We start from the raw sequence: 18,868 nt of genomic DNA, 5'->3' as shown, positions 1-18,868 counted from the left end.
AGTGCGAAACAGTTTTGAGTTTGGATAAAGACTAATAATAATTTTTCCTTTTATTGCCTGTACTTTTGGTGTCAAATCCCCCAAGTTTTGACCATATCCAATGATGAGAAACTTTTTCCAGAGGTTTTCTTCTGCAAATTTCATACTTGTATATTGTATGTCTAGATCTCAGAAGCATTTGGAGTTGCTTTTTCTATAAGGTCAACTCCCACCTTCTTTTTGCATGTGGATACCTAGTTTTCCCCTCACTGGTAGTTGAAAAGATTGTCCTTCAAAACTGTATCTATCTATTTAAAACAGATGTCATTTAAGTTCATGCTCACTCTGAAAGACCTGGGTTTCCCTTATAGCTCAGTTGGTAAAGAATCTGCCTGCAATGAAGGAGGTCTGGGTTTGATACCTGAGTTGGGAAAATCCCCTGGAAAAGCAAATGGCAACCCACTCCAGTATTCTTGCCTGGGAAATCCCATGGACAGAGGAGCCTGGTGGGCTACAGTCCATGGGGTGGCTTGCAAAGAGTCTGACGTGACTGAGAGGCTGACACTCACCATTTACTGTAGGGTCAGTTTAGTGAGGATCTCAGCTGTGCTTCTCTAGGAAACTCTTTGTCTCTTCTTCAGTTCTGCATGACAATATTACTGGGTAGAAAGTCCTTGGTTGTAGATATTTTTATCCTTTCAGTATTTTGAATATATTATGTAACTCCATTCTGGCCTACAATATTTCAGCTGCAAATCAATTGAGAACCTTGTGGGGATTCCCTTACATGAGACTCAGTTTTTCTCTTGCTCCCTTTGAAATTTTCTCTTTAATATTTGGCAGCTGTAAGTCTTGGTGTGGGTCTCCTCGGTTTCATTTGCTTGGGACTCTCTGTATTTCTGGCACCTGGATGTCTTTTCCTTTCTTTAGGTTTGGGAAATTCTCTGTCATAATTTCATCAAATGCATTTCTCTGTGCCTTTCTCTCACTCTTCTCCTAGGACTACTGCTATGTGAATGTTACTACACTTGATGTTGTCCCAGGAGACCACGCTTGTGAAAAATTGATTTTTTTTTTTACTGTTTTGAGTGAGTGATTTCCATTATTCTGTCTTCTAGGTTGCTTACACATTATTCTGTATCAGCTAACCTGGTGTTAACTCTTTCAAAAGTACTTTTATTTCATTTATTGTGTTATTCAGCTCTCATTGAGTCTTTTTTATATTTTCTAGCTCTTTGTTGAAGTTCTCACTGTGTTTCTCTAGTCTTTTCAAAATATATTATTGTAACTTAACAATGTTATATGTAAGTCCTATGGTAACAACAAAGAAACTAAAATAGAGTATATGGAACATAAATATAAAAGAGATGAGAATGAAAGCTGTCACTATGAAAAATCATCTGAACATAAAGGAAAGTGGTAATGGAGGAAATAAGGAACTAAGTCACACCAAAAAATATAAAAAGACAAAGTATTTTCCTATCAGTCATTACTTTTAATGTAAAAAAATTAAACTCCATATTCAAATAGTATATTTTGTCAGAATAGATTTTTAAAAAATATATAGCATTTCTGTCATTATAAGTGATTTACTGTAAATCTAAGGACAAACCTTCTTTGAAAGGAAAAAGTGACCAAAGACATTCTATGTACACAGTAACTAAAAGAGAGCTGGTGTGACCACACTCAGTTCAGTTCAGTCGCTCAGTCGTGTCTGACTCTGCGACCCCATGAACTGCAACATGCCAGGCTTCTCTGTCCACCACCAACTCCCAAAGCTTTCTCAAACTCAAGTCCATTGAGTTGATGATGTCATCCAACAATGATCTCTTCCTCTGTAGTCCCCTTCTCCTCCTGCCTTCAATCTTTTCAAGCATCAGGGTCCTTTCCAAAGAGTCAATTCTTTGCCCCAGGTGGTCAAAGTATTGGAGTTTCAGATTCAGCATCAGTCCTTCCATTGAATATTCAGGATGGATCTCCTTTAGGATGGCCTGGTTGGATCCAAGGGACTCTAAGAGTCTTCTCCAACATCACAGCTCAACAGCATCAATTCTTTGGCACTCAGCTTTCTTTATAGTAACTCACATCTATACATGACTACTGGAAAAATCAGAGCTTTGATTAGGCAGACCTTTGTTGGCAAAGTAATGTCTCTGCTTTGTAATATGCTACTTAGGTTGGCCATAGCTTTTCTTCCAAGGAGCAAGTGTCTTTTAATTTCATGGCTGCAGTCACCATCTGTGGTGATTTGGGAGCCCAAGAAAATAAAGTCTCTCACTGTTTCCATTGTTTCCTATCTATTTACTATGAAGTGATGGGACTGGATGCCATGATCTTACCCTTTTTAATATTGAGTTTTAAGCCAGCTTTTTCACTCTCCTCTTTCACTTTCATCAAGAGGCTCTTTAGGTCTTCTTCACTTTCTGCCATAAGGGTGGTGTCATCTGCGTATCTGAGATTATTGATATTTCTACTGGCAGTTTTGTTTCCAGCTTGTGTTTCATCCAGCCTGGCATTTCACATGATATACTCTGCATGTAAGTTAAATAAGCAGGGTGACATTATACAGTGTTGACGTACTCCTTTCCCAATTTGGAACCAGTCCATTGTTCCATGTCCGGTTCTATCTGTTGTTTCTTGATCTGCACGTAGATTTTTCAGGTGGCAGGTAAGGTGGTCTTGTATTCCCATCTCTTGTATAATTTTCCACAGTTTGTTGTTATCTTCACAGTCAAAGGTTTTGGCGTTATTAATAAAGCAGAAGTAGATGTTTTGATGGAATTCTCCTGCTTTTTTGATGATCAAATTGGATGTTGGCAATTTGATCTCTGGCTCCTCTGCCTTTTCTAAATCCAGCTTGAAGACCTGGAAGTTCACGTTTCACGTACTATTGAAGCTTGGCTTGGAGAATTATGAGCGTTACTTTGCTAGCATGTGAGATAAGTGCACTTGTGTGGTAGTTTGAATGTTCTTTGGCATTGCCCTTCTTTGGGATTGGAATGAAAACTGAGTTTTTCCAGTCCTGTGGCCACTGCTGAGTTTTCCAAATTTGATGGCATATTGAGGGAAGCACTTTTACAGCATTATCTTTTAAGATTTGAAATAGCTCAAGTGGAATTCCATCACCTTCACTAGCTTTGTTCATAGTGATGCTTCCTAAGGCCTGCTTGATGTCACATTTCAGGCTATCTGGTTCTAGGTGAGGGATCACACCATCATGGTTATCTGGGCCATGAAGATCTTTGTATAATTCTTCTGTGTATATCAGAAAATTTAAAGGTTTTAAAATAAAAATTGTGACAAGACAAAGAAGGATATTCTACACTGATAAATGGTGAATCCACCAAGAATATAGAGAAATTACAAACATAGATGGGCCAAACATCAGAATTCCAAAATAGATGAAGCCAAGATAGTTAGAGTTGAAGGGAAAAACAAATACCACTATAGCACTAGTTGGAGACATTAATGTCTACTTTCAATAATCGATAAAACAACTAGACAAAAGACCAATGAGGAAATAGAAAGAGATGCTCTGAACAAATCTATGCCAACACACTGAATAATCTAGCTGAAATGGAAATTTTCTAGAGACACACAGTCTGTGAAGACAAAATCCTGAAGGAACAGAAAGCCTGAGTAGACTTATTCCTACCAAGCAGATTGAATCAGTAATTAGGAAACTCTCAAGAAAGAGAAACCCAGAGCCAGACGACCACACTAGTAAATTCTACCAAGCATTTATAGCAGAATTAACAGCAATCATTCTTAAATTCTCCAAAAAATATTCAAGAGGAAGGAATACTTTCCAACACATTCTATCAAAGCCAGCATTAGCCAGAGACCAGTACCTGACCAGTACTACAGAAAAGTCAACTACAGACAGATGTTTCAGATGATGATTGCCACAAAATTTCTCAATAAAATATGGGAAAATTGAATTCAGGAGCATACTAAAAATTATACATCATGACCAAATGAGACTCTTTCCTGGGCAACAAATGTGTACATATTTATTTTAGTAAAGGCAATACACCACATTAACAAAAAGCAGGGGGGAAAATCACATGATAATAACAAGTGATGTGGAACAAAGATTGTGACACAACTCAATATCCTTTTATGATTAAAAAAAAAATTCCAATAAACCAGAAATAGAAAGAAGCTTTCTCAACATAATGAAGCCTATACATAGATGGCAGAGGAATAGGACGGGGAGACCACTTTCTCCACCACAAATTCATCGAAAGAACATTTGAACACCGAGCAAATTCCACAGAACAACTTCTGAATGCTGGCAGAGGACAACAGACACCCAGAAAGGCAGCCTAGTGTCTTCGAAAGGTGGTAGGACAAAATATAAAAGATAAAAAGAGAGACAAAAGAGATAGAGACAGATCAATCCTGGGAAAGTGAAAGTGAAGTCGCTCAGTCGTGTCCAACTCTTTGCAGCCCCATGGACTGTAGCCTACCAGTCTCCTCCATCCATGGGATTTTCCAGGCAAGAGTACTGGAGTGGGTTGCCATTTCCTTCTCCAGGGGATCTTCCCAACCCAGGGATTGATCCCTGGTCTCCCTCATTGCAGGCAGACGCTTCACCCTCTGAGACACCAGGGAAGCAGTCTTAAAAAAGAAGTTTCTAAACACCAGCAAACACTCTCTCCGGCGGGTCTGTGGCAAGCCTTGGAAACTCAGAGGGCAAAATAACTGGGAGGAAAAATAAATAAATAATTAAAACCCACAGATTACCTGCCTAACATCAACTCCCAGTGGAGAAGCAGCCCAGACTCTCGCATCCCCCACTAGCAAGCGGGAAAGGGACAGCGAGGAGCGGTCTGCATGGCTTCGGGTAAGGACAGGGCTTAAATACCCTGAGGGCAATTTGAGGGAACTAGCTTGAGATAGCAACCCACACTGTGGGATAGCTATACCATGATCCCGTGAAAACCCTAACCTAAGACACCGCCAGGCACGCTCACAGAACAAAGGACTGAGCAGAGCTAGCTGGCTGCAGACCAGCCCATGCCCCGCTGGAGACAGGCAGGCTGGAAGGGGGCAATTGCGGCCCCAGAGAGGCATCCTATACCAAACTGCAAGCAGGCTTCTCTGCTAACCAAGACTTCTTGGGATTCCAGACGATTGACATCCACAGGGAGGGTTGCAGCCAGAGACCAGCTCCCCAGAATAGACAAATGGCACACCTAAGAAGGTGTGCCCGTTGTACACCCAGAAAACTGAGTGGCTAGAATGGGGGAGGGCATAAGCCGCAGCCTTCAAATGGGGGCGACTACACACGCCAAGGACCTGGTCACCTGAGCTGCTCGGACCTGGGATGGGTGCAAAATGCAGGCCCAACCTGCACCTTTGTGGAGTACCCGAGAACCTGAATTTGAGCGGCTTAGACCTGGGAAGTGCATGTGAACCAGGGCCCGCATCAGACAGTTCTTGGCAGAGCAACCTAGAGTCTGAGCAGTGTAGACTGGGAAAGCACATATGCCGTTAGCAGGGGCAAACCCAGTGTGGCTGAATCACTGTGAGCACATGCCAGTGATATTTGTTCACAGTGTTCCTCCCTTCCCAAAGCAGGACTGAGCAAGCGAACCTAAAAAAAAAAGAAAAAGTGACCACCACCACACCCAGTGTTGCAGGGCGGGAATTAGACTCCGAAGAGACCAGCAAACAGAAGCTAAAATAAACAGAGGGAACCGCTTTGGAAATGACAGGTGCAGTAGATTAAAACCCTGTAGTTAGCACAGACTACAAAGGAAGGGGCCTATAGACATTGAGAAGTACAAGCCGGACAAAGGAACTATCTGAAGATGAACTGACCCCACACTGTCTGCAACAGCTCCAGAGAAATTCTTGGATATACTTTTACTACTACTATTTTTTAAATGAAAAAAATTAAAAAAAATTTTTTATTCTATTTTTTTATTTTTAAGTTCCCATTACTCCTTTAATTTTCATTTTTATAACCTACTATTACCTTGCAAAAAAAAAAAAAAAAAAAAAAAAAAAGGCCGTATTTCTAAAACAAACTTCATATGTATATATTTTATAATTTCTGTGATTTTATTTTTTGTTTGTTTTTAATTTTTCTTCTTTTTTTAATATTGTATTTTTGGAAATCTAACCTCTACCCAAGATTTTTGATCTTTGCTTTTTGGTATTTGTTATCAACTTTGTACCTTTAAGAACCCAATCTTCAGTACCCATTTTCACTTGGGAGCGGGATCACTGGCCTGATTGTTCTCTCCCGCTTTTGACTCTCCTTTTTCTCCACCAGGTCATCTTTATCTCCCCCGGCTCCCCTTTCTTCTCTACCCAACTTGGTGAATCTCTTTGTGTGTTCTGGGCTGTGGAGAACACTTAGGGAATTGATTACTGGCTGGATCTGTCTCTCTCCTTTTGATTCCCCCTTTTATCCTCCTGGCCACCTCTGTCTCCTTCCTCCCTCCTCTCTGTTTGTAACTCTGTGAACATCTCTGAGGGGTCCAGACTGTGGAGAGCACATAGGGAAGTGATTACTGGCTAGCTTGCTCTCTCCCCATTTGATACCCACTCTGCTCCTCCTGGTCACCTCTGACTCCCTCTCCCATCTTCTCTTCTCCATGTAACTCTGTGTACCTCTTTGGGTGTCCCTCACTGTGGAGAAACTTTTCATCATTAACCTAGATGTTTTATCATTGGTGCTGTATAGATGCAGAAGTCTTGAGGATACTGTAAAAATAAGACTGAAAACCAGAGGCAGGAGGCCTAAGTCCAAATCCTGAGAATACCAGAGAACTCCGGAATCCAGGGAACATTAAATGATAGGAGCTCATCAAACACCTCCATACCTACACTGAAACCTAGCACCACCTGAAGGCCAACAAGCTCCAGAGCAAGACATACCATGCAAATTCTCCAGCAACACAGGAACATAACCCTGAGCCTCAATATACAGACTGACCAAAGTCACACCAAACCCACTGACATCTCAAAACTTATTATTGGACACTTCATTGCACTCCAGAGAGAAGAAATCCAGCTCCACCCACCAGAACGCCGACACAATCTTCCCTAACCAGAACCTTGAGAAGCCACCCATTCAACCCCACCCACAGCGAGGAAACTCCACAATAAAGAGTAAACACCAACTGCCAGAATACGGAAAGGCCACCCGAAACACAGCAATATAAACAAGGTGAAAAGGCAGAGAAATACCCAGCAGGTAAAGGAACAGGATAAATGCCCACTAAACCAAACAGAAGAGGAAGAGATAGGAAAACTACCTGATTAAGAATTTCAAATAAGGATAGTGAAAATGATCCAAAATCTTGAAATCAAGTTGGAGTTACAAATAAATAGCCTGGAGACAAGGATCGAGAAGATGCAAGAAAGGTTTAACAAAGACCTAAAAGAAATTAAAAAAGTCAATATATAATGAACATTGCAATAAATGAGATCAAAAGCACTCTGGAGGGAACCAACAGTAGAATGACAGAGGCAGAAGATGGGACAAGTGAGGTAGAAGATAGAATGGTAGAAATAAATGGAACAGAGAGGAAAAAAGAAAAAAGAATTAAAAGAAGTGAGGACAACCTCAGAGACCTCTGGGACAATGTTAAATGCTCCAACATTTGAATCATAGGAGTCCCAGAAGAAGAGGACAAAAGAAAGGCCATGAGAAAATACTTGAGGAGATAATAGTTGAAAACTTCCCTAAAATGGGGAAGGAAATAATCACCCAAGTCCAAGAAACCCAGAGAGTCCCAAACAGAATAAACCCAAGGTGAAACAACCCAAGACACATATTAATCAAATTAACAAAGATCAAACACAAAGAACAAATATTAAAAGCAGCAAGGGAAAAACAAGAAATAACACACAAGGGGATTCCCATAAGCATAACAGCTAATCTTTCAATAGAAACTCTTCAGGCCAGAAGGGAATGGCAGGACATACTTAAAGTCATGAAAGAAAATAACCTACAACCCAGATTACTGTATCCAGCAATGATCCCATTCAAATATGAAGGAGAAATCAAAAGCTTTACAGACAAGCAAAAGTTGAGAGAATTCAGCACCACCAAACCAGCTCTTCAACAAATGCTAAAGGATCTTCTCTAGACAGGAAACAAAGAAAGGGTGTATAAACTCAAACTCAAAACAATAAAGTAAATGGCAACAGGACAATTTTTATCAATAATTACCTTAAGTGTAAATGGGTTGAATGCCCCAGCCAAAAGACAAAGTCTGGCTGAATGGATACAAAAACAAGACCCCTATATATGTTGTCTACAAGAGACCCACCTCGAAACAAGGGACACATACAGACTGAAAGTGAAGTGCTGGAAAAAGATATTCCATGCAAATAGAGACCAAAAAAAGCAGGAGTAGCAAAACTCATATTAGATAAAGTGACTTTAAAACAAAGGTTGTGAAAAGAGACCAAGACGGACAGTACATAATGATCAAAGGATCAATCCAAGAAGAAGATATAACAATCATAAATATATATGCACCCAACTTAGGAGCACCACAATATGTAAGACAAATGCTAACAAGTATGAAAGGGAAAATTAACAATAACACAGTAATAGTGGGAGACTTTAATACTCCACTCACACCTATGGATAGATCAACTAAACAGAAAATTAACAAGGAAGCACAAACTTTAAATGATACAATAGACCACTTAGACCTAATTGATATCTATAGGACATTTCACCCCAAAACAATGAATTTCACCTTTTTCTCAAGCACACACAGAACCTTCTCCAGGATAGACCACATCCTGGGCCATAAATCTAGCCTTGGTAAATTCAAAAAAATTGAAATCATTCCAAGCATCTTTTCTGACCACAATGCAGTAAGATTATATGACAATTACAGGAGAAAAACTATTAAAAATTCCAACATATGGAGGCTGAACAACACGCTGCTTAATAACCAACAAATCACAGAAGAAGTCCAAATATGCATAGAAACAAATGAAAATGAAAAAACAATAATCCAAAACCTATGGAACACTGTAAAAGCAGTGCTAAGGGGAAGGTTCATAGCAATACAGGCTTATCTTAAGAAACAAGAAAAAATCAAATACATAATCTTACTCTACACCTAAAACAACTTGAAAAGGAAGAAATTATGAACCCCAGGGTTAGTAGAAGGAAAGAAATCTTAAAAATTAGGGCAGAAATAAATGCAAAAGAAGCAAAAGAGACCATAGCAAAAATCAACAAATCTGAAAGCTGGTTCTCTGAGAAGGTAAATAAACTTGATGAAATATTAGCCAGACTCATCAAGAAACAAAGGGAGAAAAAAAATCAAATCAGCAAAATTAGAAATGAAAATGGAGAGATCACAACAGACAACACAGAAATACAAAGGATCATAAGAGATTATTATCAGCAAATATATGCAAATAAAATGGACAACTTGGAAGAAATGGACAAATTCTTAGAAAAGTACAACTTTCCAAAATTGAACCAAGAAGAAATAGAAAATCTCAACAGACCCGTCACAAGCATAGAAATTGAAACTGTAATCGGAAATCTTCCAACAAACAAAAGCCCAGGACCAGACGGCTTCCCAGCTAAATTCTGACAAAAATTTAGAGAACAACTAACACCTATCCTAGTCAAGCTCTTCCAGAAAATTGCAGAAAACTGCAGAGGAAGGGAAACTTACAAACTCATTCTGTGAGGCCGCCATCACTTTAATACCTAAACCTGGCAAAGATGCCACACAAAAAAAGAAAACCATAGGCCAATATCACTGATGAACATAGATGCAAAAATCTTTAACAAAATTCTAGCAAACAGAATCCAACAACATATTAAAAAGATCATACATCATGACCAAGTGGGTTTTATCCCAGGGATTCAAGGATCCTTCAATATACACAAATCAATCAATGTAATACACTACTTTAACAAATTGAAAAATAAAAACCATACAATTATCTCAATAGATGCAGAGAAAGCCTCCGACAAAATTCAACATCCATTTATGATAAAAACCCTCCAGAAAGCAGGAATAGAAGGAAAATACCTCAACATAATAAAAGCTATATATGACAAACCCTCAGCAAACATTATTCTCAACGGTGAAAAATTGAAAGCATTTCCCCTAAAGTCAGGAACAAGACAAGTGTGCCCACTCTCACCACTACTATTCAATATAGTTTTGGAAGTTTTGGCCACAGCAATCAGAGCAGAAAAATAAATAAAAGGAATCCAGATTTGAAAAGAAGAAGTAAAACTCTCACTGTTTGCAGATGACATGATCCTCTACATAGAAAACCCTAAAGACGCCACCCGAAAATTGCTAGAGCTAATCAATGAATATTGTAAAGTTGAAGGATATAACATTAACACACAGAAATCCCTTGCATTCCTATAAATTAACAATGTGAAAACAGAAAGAGAAATTAAGGAGACAATCTCATTCACCATTGCAACGAAAAGAATAAAATACTTAGGAATATATCTACCTAAAGAAACAAAAGACCTATATATAGAAAACCATAAAACACTGATGAAAGAAATCAAAGAGGACACAAATAGATGGAGAAATATACTGTGTTCATTGATCAGAAGAATTAATATAGTGAAAATGAGTATATGACAAAAAGCAATCTACAGATTCAATGCAATCCCTATCAAGCTACCAACGGTATTTTTCACAGAACTAGAACAAGGAATTTCACACTTCGAATGGAAATACAAAAAATCTCGAATAGCCAAAGCAATCTTGAGAAAGAAGAATGAAACTGGAGGAATCAACCTGCCTGACTTCAGTCTCTACTACAAAGCCACAGTCATCAAGACAGGGTGGTACTGGCACAAAGACAGAAATATGGATCAATGGAACAAAATAGAAAACCCAGAGATAAATCCATGTGCCTATTGACACCTTACCTTTGACAAAGGAGACAAAAATATACAATGGAGAAAAGACAATCTCTTTAACAAGTGGTGCTGGGAAAACTGGTCAACCACTTGTAAAAGAATGAAACTGGAACACTTTCTAACACCATACACAAAAATAAACTTAAAATGGATTATAGATCTAAATGTAAGACCAGAAACTATAAAACTCCTAAAGGAAAACATGGGCAAAACACTCTGACATAAACCACAGCAGGATCCTCTATGACCCACCTCCCAGAATATTGGAAATAAAAGCAAAAATAAACAAATGGGACCTAATGAAACTTAAAAATCTTTTGCACAACAAAGGAAACTATAAGCAAGGTGAAAAGACAGACTTCAGAATGGAAGAAAATAATAGTAAATGAAGCAACAAAGAATTAATCTCAAAAATACACAAGCAACACCTGCAGCTCAATTCCAGAAAAATAAATGACCCAATCAAAAAGTTGGCCAAAGAACTAAACAGACCTTTCTCCAAATAAGACATACAGATGGCTAACAAACACATGAAAAGATGCTCAACATGACTTATTATCAGAGAAATGCAAATCAAAACCACAATGAGGTTCCATTACACGCCAGTTAGAATGGCTGCTATCCAAAAGTCTACAAGCAATAAATGCTGGAGAGGGTGTGGAGAAAAGGGAACCCTCTTACACTGTTGGTGGGAATGCAATCTAGTACAGCCTCTATGGAGAACAGTGTGGAGATTCCTTAAAAAACTGGAAATAGAACTGCCATGTGACCCAGCAATCCCACTTCTGGGCATACACACCGAGGAAACCAGAATTGAAAGAGACATGTGTACCCCAATGTTCATCACAGCACTGTTTATAATAGCCAGGACATGGAAGCAACCTAGATGCCCATCAGCAGATGAATGGATAAGGAAGCTGTGGCACATATACACCATGGAATATTACTCAGCCATTAAAAAGAATTCATTTGAACCAGTCCTAATGAGATGGATGAAGCTGGAGCCCCTTATACAGAGTGAAGTAAGCCAGAAAGATAAAGAACATTACAGCATACTAACACATATATATGGAATTTAGAAAGGTGATAACGATAACCCTATATGCAAAACAGAAAAAGAGACACAGAAATACAGAACAGACTTTTGAACTCTGTGGGAGAATGTGAGGGTGGGATATTTCAAAAGAACAGCATGTATACTATCTATGGTGAAACAGATCACCAGCCCAGGTGGGATGCATGAGACAAGTGCTCCGGCCTGGTGCACTGGGAAGACCCAGAGGAATCGGGTGGAGAGGGAGGTGGGAGGGGGGATCGGGATTGGGAATACATGTAAATCCATGGCTGATTCATATCAATGTATGACAAAACCCACTGGAAAAAAAAAAAAAAAGAAAGCTGTGGTACAGATACACAATGGAATATTACTCAGCCATTAATTTGAATCAGTTCTAATGAGGTGGATGAAACTGGAGCCTATTATACAGAGTGAAGTAAGCCAGAAAGAAAAACATCAATACAGAAAACTAACGCATACATATGGAATTTAGAAAGATGGTAATGATAACCCTGTATACGAGATAGCAAGAGAGACACAGATGTATTGAACAGTCTTTTGGACTCTGTGGGAGAGGGTAAGGGAGTGATAATATGCGAGAATGGCATTGAAATATGCAAATTATCATATGTGAAACAAATCGCCAGTCCAGATTTGATGCAGGAGACAGGGTGCTTGGGGCTGGTGCACTGGGATGGACCAGAGGGACGGGATGGGGAGGGTGCTGGGAGGGGGGGTTCAGGATGGGGAACACATGTATACCCATGGCAGATTCAAGTCAATGTATGGCAAAACCAATACAATATTGTAAGGTAAAATAAATTAATTAATTTTTTAAAATGAAGCCTATACATGAAAAAACCACAACTCATATCAGATTCAGTGATAAAAGACTGAAAGCATTTCTGGTTAAGATCAGTAATATAGAAGTTTTACCAGTTTTTACCACTCATGGTAAACATACAGTCATCAGTTTCAGCTATAGTAATAAAAGAAACAAAAAATAATATGCATTCAAAAGTAATAAAATTATCTCTGTTCTGAGATGGCATGATCATTTATGTAGAAAACCATAAAGATAAAACAAAAAACTGTTACAACTAATAAATAATTTTAGCAGAGGTGTAGGGTGCAATATCAAAACAGAAAAGTCAGTTACATTTCTATACACTAAGAATGTAAATTTGTATGTAAATCTTAAAAGAAAAACTGTAAAGCAATTCCACTGGAAAAAAAAAACATGAAAAAATAATGCATTTGGAAATAACCAAAAAGGCAAAAGAAATGAATAATTAGCAATATAAAATTTGCCTGAAGGAAGTAAAGACAAAAATATATGGAACAGCAACCATGTTTCATTAATGAAAGATTTAATATTAAGATGACAAAACTAATCAAAGTGATCTGCACATTCAATTGAACTTTACATATGCCAACAATATTTGGAGGAAGGGGAAGTAGAAAAACTAACCCTAAAATGCATCTGGAATTACAAAGGACCCTGATTAGACAAAACAATTTTGAAAAGGAAGAAATAAATCTTGGAAAGTAGAAAGTAAAGAAACAACAGAGAACAGAATTTGGTTTCTCATAATTTGAGCTTTCGTAATTAACTACAAAGCTACTATAATCAAAACTGTGGGTAATGGCATAAAGACAGATATAAAGACTAGTGAAATAGAACTCATACAGAAATAAACACAAACATAATATATGATAATTGACAAGGTTGCAAAGGCCATTTACGGGGAAAAGTCAGTCTTTTTAACAAACAGTGCTGAATAAACTTCATATCTGTATTCAGAATAAAGAAGCTACCCATTCATTTTCATCACACACACCACACACACACACACACACACACACACACACACACACACCCCAAAATGCATCAAAGACTTAAGCATACAAGACACAAATATGAAACTCAGGAGAAAAGCTAGAGGGAAGGCTTCAGTATATTAGATTTAATGTTTCATAATAAGCACAGGCAAAAGACAGATAAATAAATTTTGTTAAAATTCAGAATACTTTTGTATCAAAGAAACTATCAAGAGACTGAGAGGACAATCCACAGAAAGGGAAAAAAAACTTTGCAAATCTTATTTCTGATAAAGCTGAATAGCGCGGAAATTCCTGGAAACACCTTAAAAACCTTATTTCAAATTGCTTGGCTTGGTGTTCTTTACTTTTTAATCCTTAATATGTCCATAATTAAACTTTTGATTATCCCAGCCTAGTGATGCGAAATGTAAAGTGTTTTTATTTCCTCAGTCTTTTGAGTTTGTCTTGGCTACCGCTATTTCTCTTCCCTACTGAATTCAAATCATTTTCTAAGAGCATTTGGATTTATACCTTGAACTAGTCCTAGGGTTTCCCAACCAGCAGACATGGACATGGTAGAAACTGTCACAGTTTCTGTGTGGATGGACAACACACAGGAAAGGAAACACATTCTTCCACAAATATCACACAAAACACTGTTGTGTAGTCTCTCCACACCCTCCAGTACCAACTTCTATTTCTCTTTGACTTCAGTTTTCTACACAGTGCATCCCAAACCATAGTAACTGTGTAAACAGGATGATAGTAAGCTCCAAATAATGGTGGCCCAGGTGCTTTGGTCACGTTCCCCAGTTCCTGCTTCTGTTCCCTCCCCTCCATGTCTCAGAACCACCACCTGTTCTTCATCTTTGTTTTTTTGTACTTACCAGATCTCAGAGTTTCAGGGAACTTGAAGTCCTGTCACAATCAGAGGATAAGTGTGATCAGATCACAACAGGAATAAAGTGCTACATCAATAAACATCATCTTTTATAGAAGGAGTTGATAACAATGTATAAGAAGTGCTCAGATTCTCAAACAAACATTCAAGGAGCTCTTTTTAGGTAACATGCATTTCAATATCTGCTGGGTGTTCATCCAATCCATCTTCATAGAAAACACAGTCTTCATGTCCTGAAGCAAGTACATCTATTGTTCTTGATCTGGTAACTAGAAAAGTCTTCTCACTATAGTGTGCATGATTTCCACCCACAAATTCAGATGAGTGGGAAGGAATCACAGTTTTTCATTTTGCTTGGAATTGATATCTTTGTGGCTATTTCAAACATGATCTTTCATGGAAATGGTAGCTGAAGAACATACTCTATTCTAGATAAAGAACCAAGACTTGGGAGCACCCCCATCATCAGGGATTAGCTCCATAGAGACACCCATTGTCCCAAGTCCTTTGTGCATTCAAGTCCAGGTGCCTGAATGGTGGTCAGCTCAGCTCCAGAGGAAAAAGAGGGTTACTGCTTTCAGGTCTCAGCATCTAATTGTTGATATAAAAGAGAAACAAGGGAAAAAGTTTTAACAGAATGGCCTATACGAGTGTGCGAATGGAGGACAGCTTGGGACCATGCTGGGAGAAAAGACCTCCCCATCAGAAGACCCTTTTCTGGTTCTCCAGACCACAAAAGAGTCTCTCTTAGACGGTATCTGGAAGGTTTCATGTGAATTTTGGCAATCACAGTAGAAGCAGATATCAAGGACTATTGTTCAAATATACAGAAATTCAAGTCATTTATCTTATTATTTGTTCACAAACTCTTGAAGTTGCTTTCAGTAAAGACTGTGGTCTTCATCTCTAAAACTTCTTTAGTTTTCCCTTTTGGGGAAGAACACTGACCTTGTGATACATGACACATCTAATGTACACAACAGGTCTGGTGGATCCAAGGAAGACAGCTCATTCATTACTCACCGTCCAGCAAACACCAGATTTACTGTCACATATATGTAACAATAAAAAGGCAAGGCGTTTTCTGTACCTCAGCATTTATGTGCCACAGAAACTGTATGCCCTGCAGAAAATAAGGTGAAAAAAGAGTCTGTGACCACCTGGGTTTCAGAAATTAATTAAAAGAATATCCACTGTCCTTTCCAAAGCATGGAAAACTGCTCAAGGCTGCGGTCTGTGAAGGAGTAGAGGTAAAAATAAAAATGATCTTAATCACAGATACACTTGATGCAAAATGCCATGCTGATGGAGCAATAGCATCAATTATACTCCTCAACATCCTGGTGCATATATGTTAACCAGTGGTATATCCTCTTTCTGTATTGACCCCTTCAACACTCTGTAATGCTCTTCTGTGTCTTTTGTTATAGACTGTATTTTAGAGTTTATTTTGTCTGATATGAGTATTTCCACCCCTCACTGTCTCATCATTTTCATTTTCATGAAATGTCTTTTTCATCCCTTTGCTGACAGTCTCTTTATCTAAAGAAACATAGGTCTGCAGTGAGTCTCTTGTAAGCAGCATATAGATGGACTCGTGTTTTATTATTATTATTATTCAATCAATCAGCCAATCCATCTTTTGACCAGATAGTTCATTCCATTGACTTTTAAGGTGATTATTGATAGGATTGTACTAATTGCCATTTCGTTACTTGTTTTCTGTTTTCTTTCCTCTAGTTTTGTGTTGTTCTTTTATTCTCCTTTGCCTGGCCTCTTGATGAAGGTAAAAGAGGAGAAAGAAAAATCTGGCTTAAAACTCAACATTCAAAACCAGTTTATGGCATCCAGTCCCATCAGTTCATGGCAAATAGATGGGGAGAAATGAAAATAGTGACAAATATCAGTTGGATTTTACTTGGGCTCCAAAATCACTGTGGACAATGACTGTAGCCACAAAATCAAAAGAGACTTGCTCCTTGGCAGAAAAACTAACAAAACTAGACAGTGGATTAAAAAGCAGAGACATCACTTTGTCAGAAAAGGTCCATCCATATAGGCAAAGCTATGGTTTTTCCAGTAGTCAAGTACAGATGTGAGAGTTGGACCACAAAGAACCCTGAGCCCTGAAGAACTGATGCTTTCCAACTGTGGTGCTGGAGAAGGCTCTTGAGAGTCTTTTGGACTGCAAAGAGTTCAAAGCAGCCAATCCTAAAGGAAATCAACCCTGAATATTCTTTTGAAGGACTGATGCTGAAGCTGAAGCTCCAATATTTTGGCCACTTGATGTGAAGAGCCAACTCATTGGAAAAGACCCTGATGCTGGGAAAGATTGAAGGTGGGAGGAGAAGGGGCTGACAGAGGATGAGGCGGCTGGGTGACATCACTTGAGTTTGAGCAAACTCCAGGAGATGGTGAAGGTCAAGGAAGCCTGGCATGCTTCAGTCCATGGTGTCACAGAGTCAGTCGTGACTGAGCAACTGAACAACAGCAACTTGTGGTTTAATGATTTTCTTTAGTTTTTTGCTTGTATTCCTTTCTCTCTCATTTTTGTGAATTGATTGTAGACTTGTGACTGGTATCCTCATTTTAATTTGATAACCATTTAGGTTCAAACACATTCTAAAGGATCTGCATGTTTTACTCTCCTCTTGCACATTTTGTGTTTTTGATGTCATGTTCTTCCTTTCCTATAAACTCTTACTTCTTGGTGGCATCTTTTTTTCCACTTAGAGAGGATCCTTTAACATTTCTTTTCTGATTATTTTATTATTGATGAATTCTTTTAGTTTTTGCTTGTCTGAGAAGCTTTTTAGGTCTCCTTCAATTCTGAATAATAATCTTGTAGGTTATCTTGCATTTAATTTTTTCCTTTTGGTACTTCAGAAAGATCATGGCATAGTCTTCTGCCTACATAGTTTCTGCAGGAAAATCAGGCAATAATCTGATGTGGTTTTCCTTGTCTGTGACATGTTGTTTTTCTCTTGCTGCCTTGAGAATTCTTTTATCTGTAACTTTTGTCATTTTGACTGTGATATATCTTGGTGTGGGCAGCTTTGGTTTTATGTTATTTGAGACTCTGTGCTTCCACACCTGGATAACTTTTCCCTTCTTTGGGTCCTGGTTATTTGGGGTCATAATTTCATCAAATGTCTTTTCTGCCCCTTTCTCTCTCTCCTGTTTCTAGGACTCCTAGAATGTGGATGTCAGTATACCTGATGTTGTCCCTGTGGTCCTTTAAATGGTTTTCTTTTTTTAAATTGGAGGATAATTGCTTTACAAGGGTGTGTTAGTTTCTGCTGTACAACAAAATGAATCAGCCACTTGTATACATAGGTCCCCTCCCTTTGAGCCTCCCTCCCATTAAACCATTCTCTTCTTTAAATTTTGCTTTTCTTTTTGCTGTTTTTATTGAATGATTTTAATAATGGTATCTTTCAGATCACTTCTGAAATCTGTATCACCTAGCCTGCTATTATTTCCTCCTAGTGTGTTTTTCTCTCTGAATTATCATAATCTTCAGTTCTGACTGGTTATTGTCTTTAATATTTTCTAGTTACTTCTTAACACTCTTCATTGTGTTCATTTATTCTTTTCCCTTGTGAAGTTAGAATTCTTATTACTAATTCTTTGAAATATGGTAAATTATTTTGGTGAGTTAACTGTCTTATTAGCTATTTTTGCAGGGCTTTTTTTTTTTTTTCTTATTCTTTAACTTGAACAACTTCCTCTGTCTTCTCAATTTGCTTAACTTCTTCCAACTGTATGAAATTAGGTGAAAAATTTACCTATACCAGTCTTGCAGGGGTGTCCTTTTGTGGACATGTCCCTGTGCAGTCTGTAGTCTGTGTGCCTGGAGGCTTTGGGACAGAGTTGGAGCAGAAGTGGGCCAAGGTCAGACCTTTCCCAGGGTGTACTGGCAGCTGGCAGCTGGGTGGGAGGTTGAGAGGGAGGCTAGATCCAGGGCCAAGTGTGAGCAGAGGCTTTTCTTGTGCTCTGTGGCTGTCCACACCCTACTGGACCAGGCGTGTCCCAAGGCGCTGAAGCAGAAGCCCTGATTGCGGCCTTAACTTGGCTCTACCTTGTAGGTGTGCACCCCCCTCCCCCACTCTGGCACCTTTGCCCCAGAGGGTGGCAGAGATGGAGGGAGGTGTGCTGAAGCAGCCCCTGGTGTGGGCGGCCGTGCCTGTGGTGCAGACCTGGCACACCA

This window comes from Dama dama, chromosome 23, assembly GCF_033118175.1.
Source record: "Dama dama isolate Ldn47 chromosome 23, ASM3311817v1, whole genome shotgun sequence".
Lineage (NCBI taxonomy): Eukaryota > Metazoa > Chordata > Mammalia > Artiodactyla > Cervidae > Dama > Dama dama.
Note: the sequence above shows the minus strand (reverse complement) of the source record.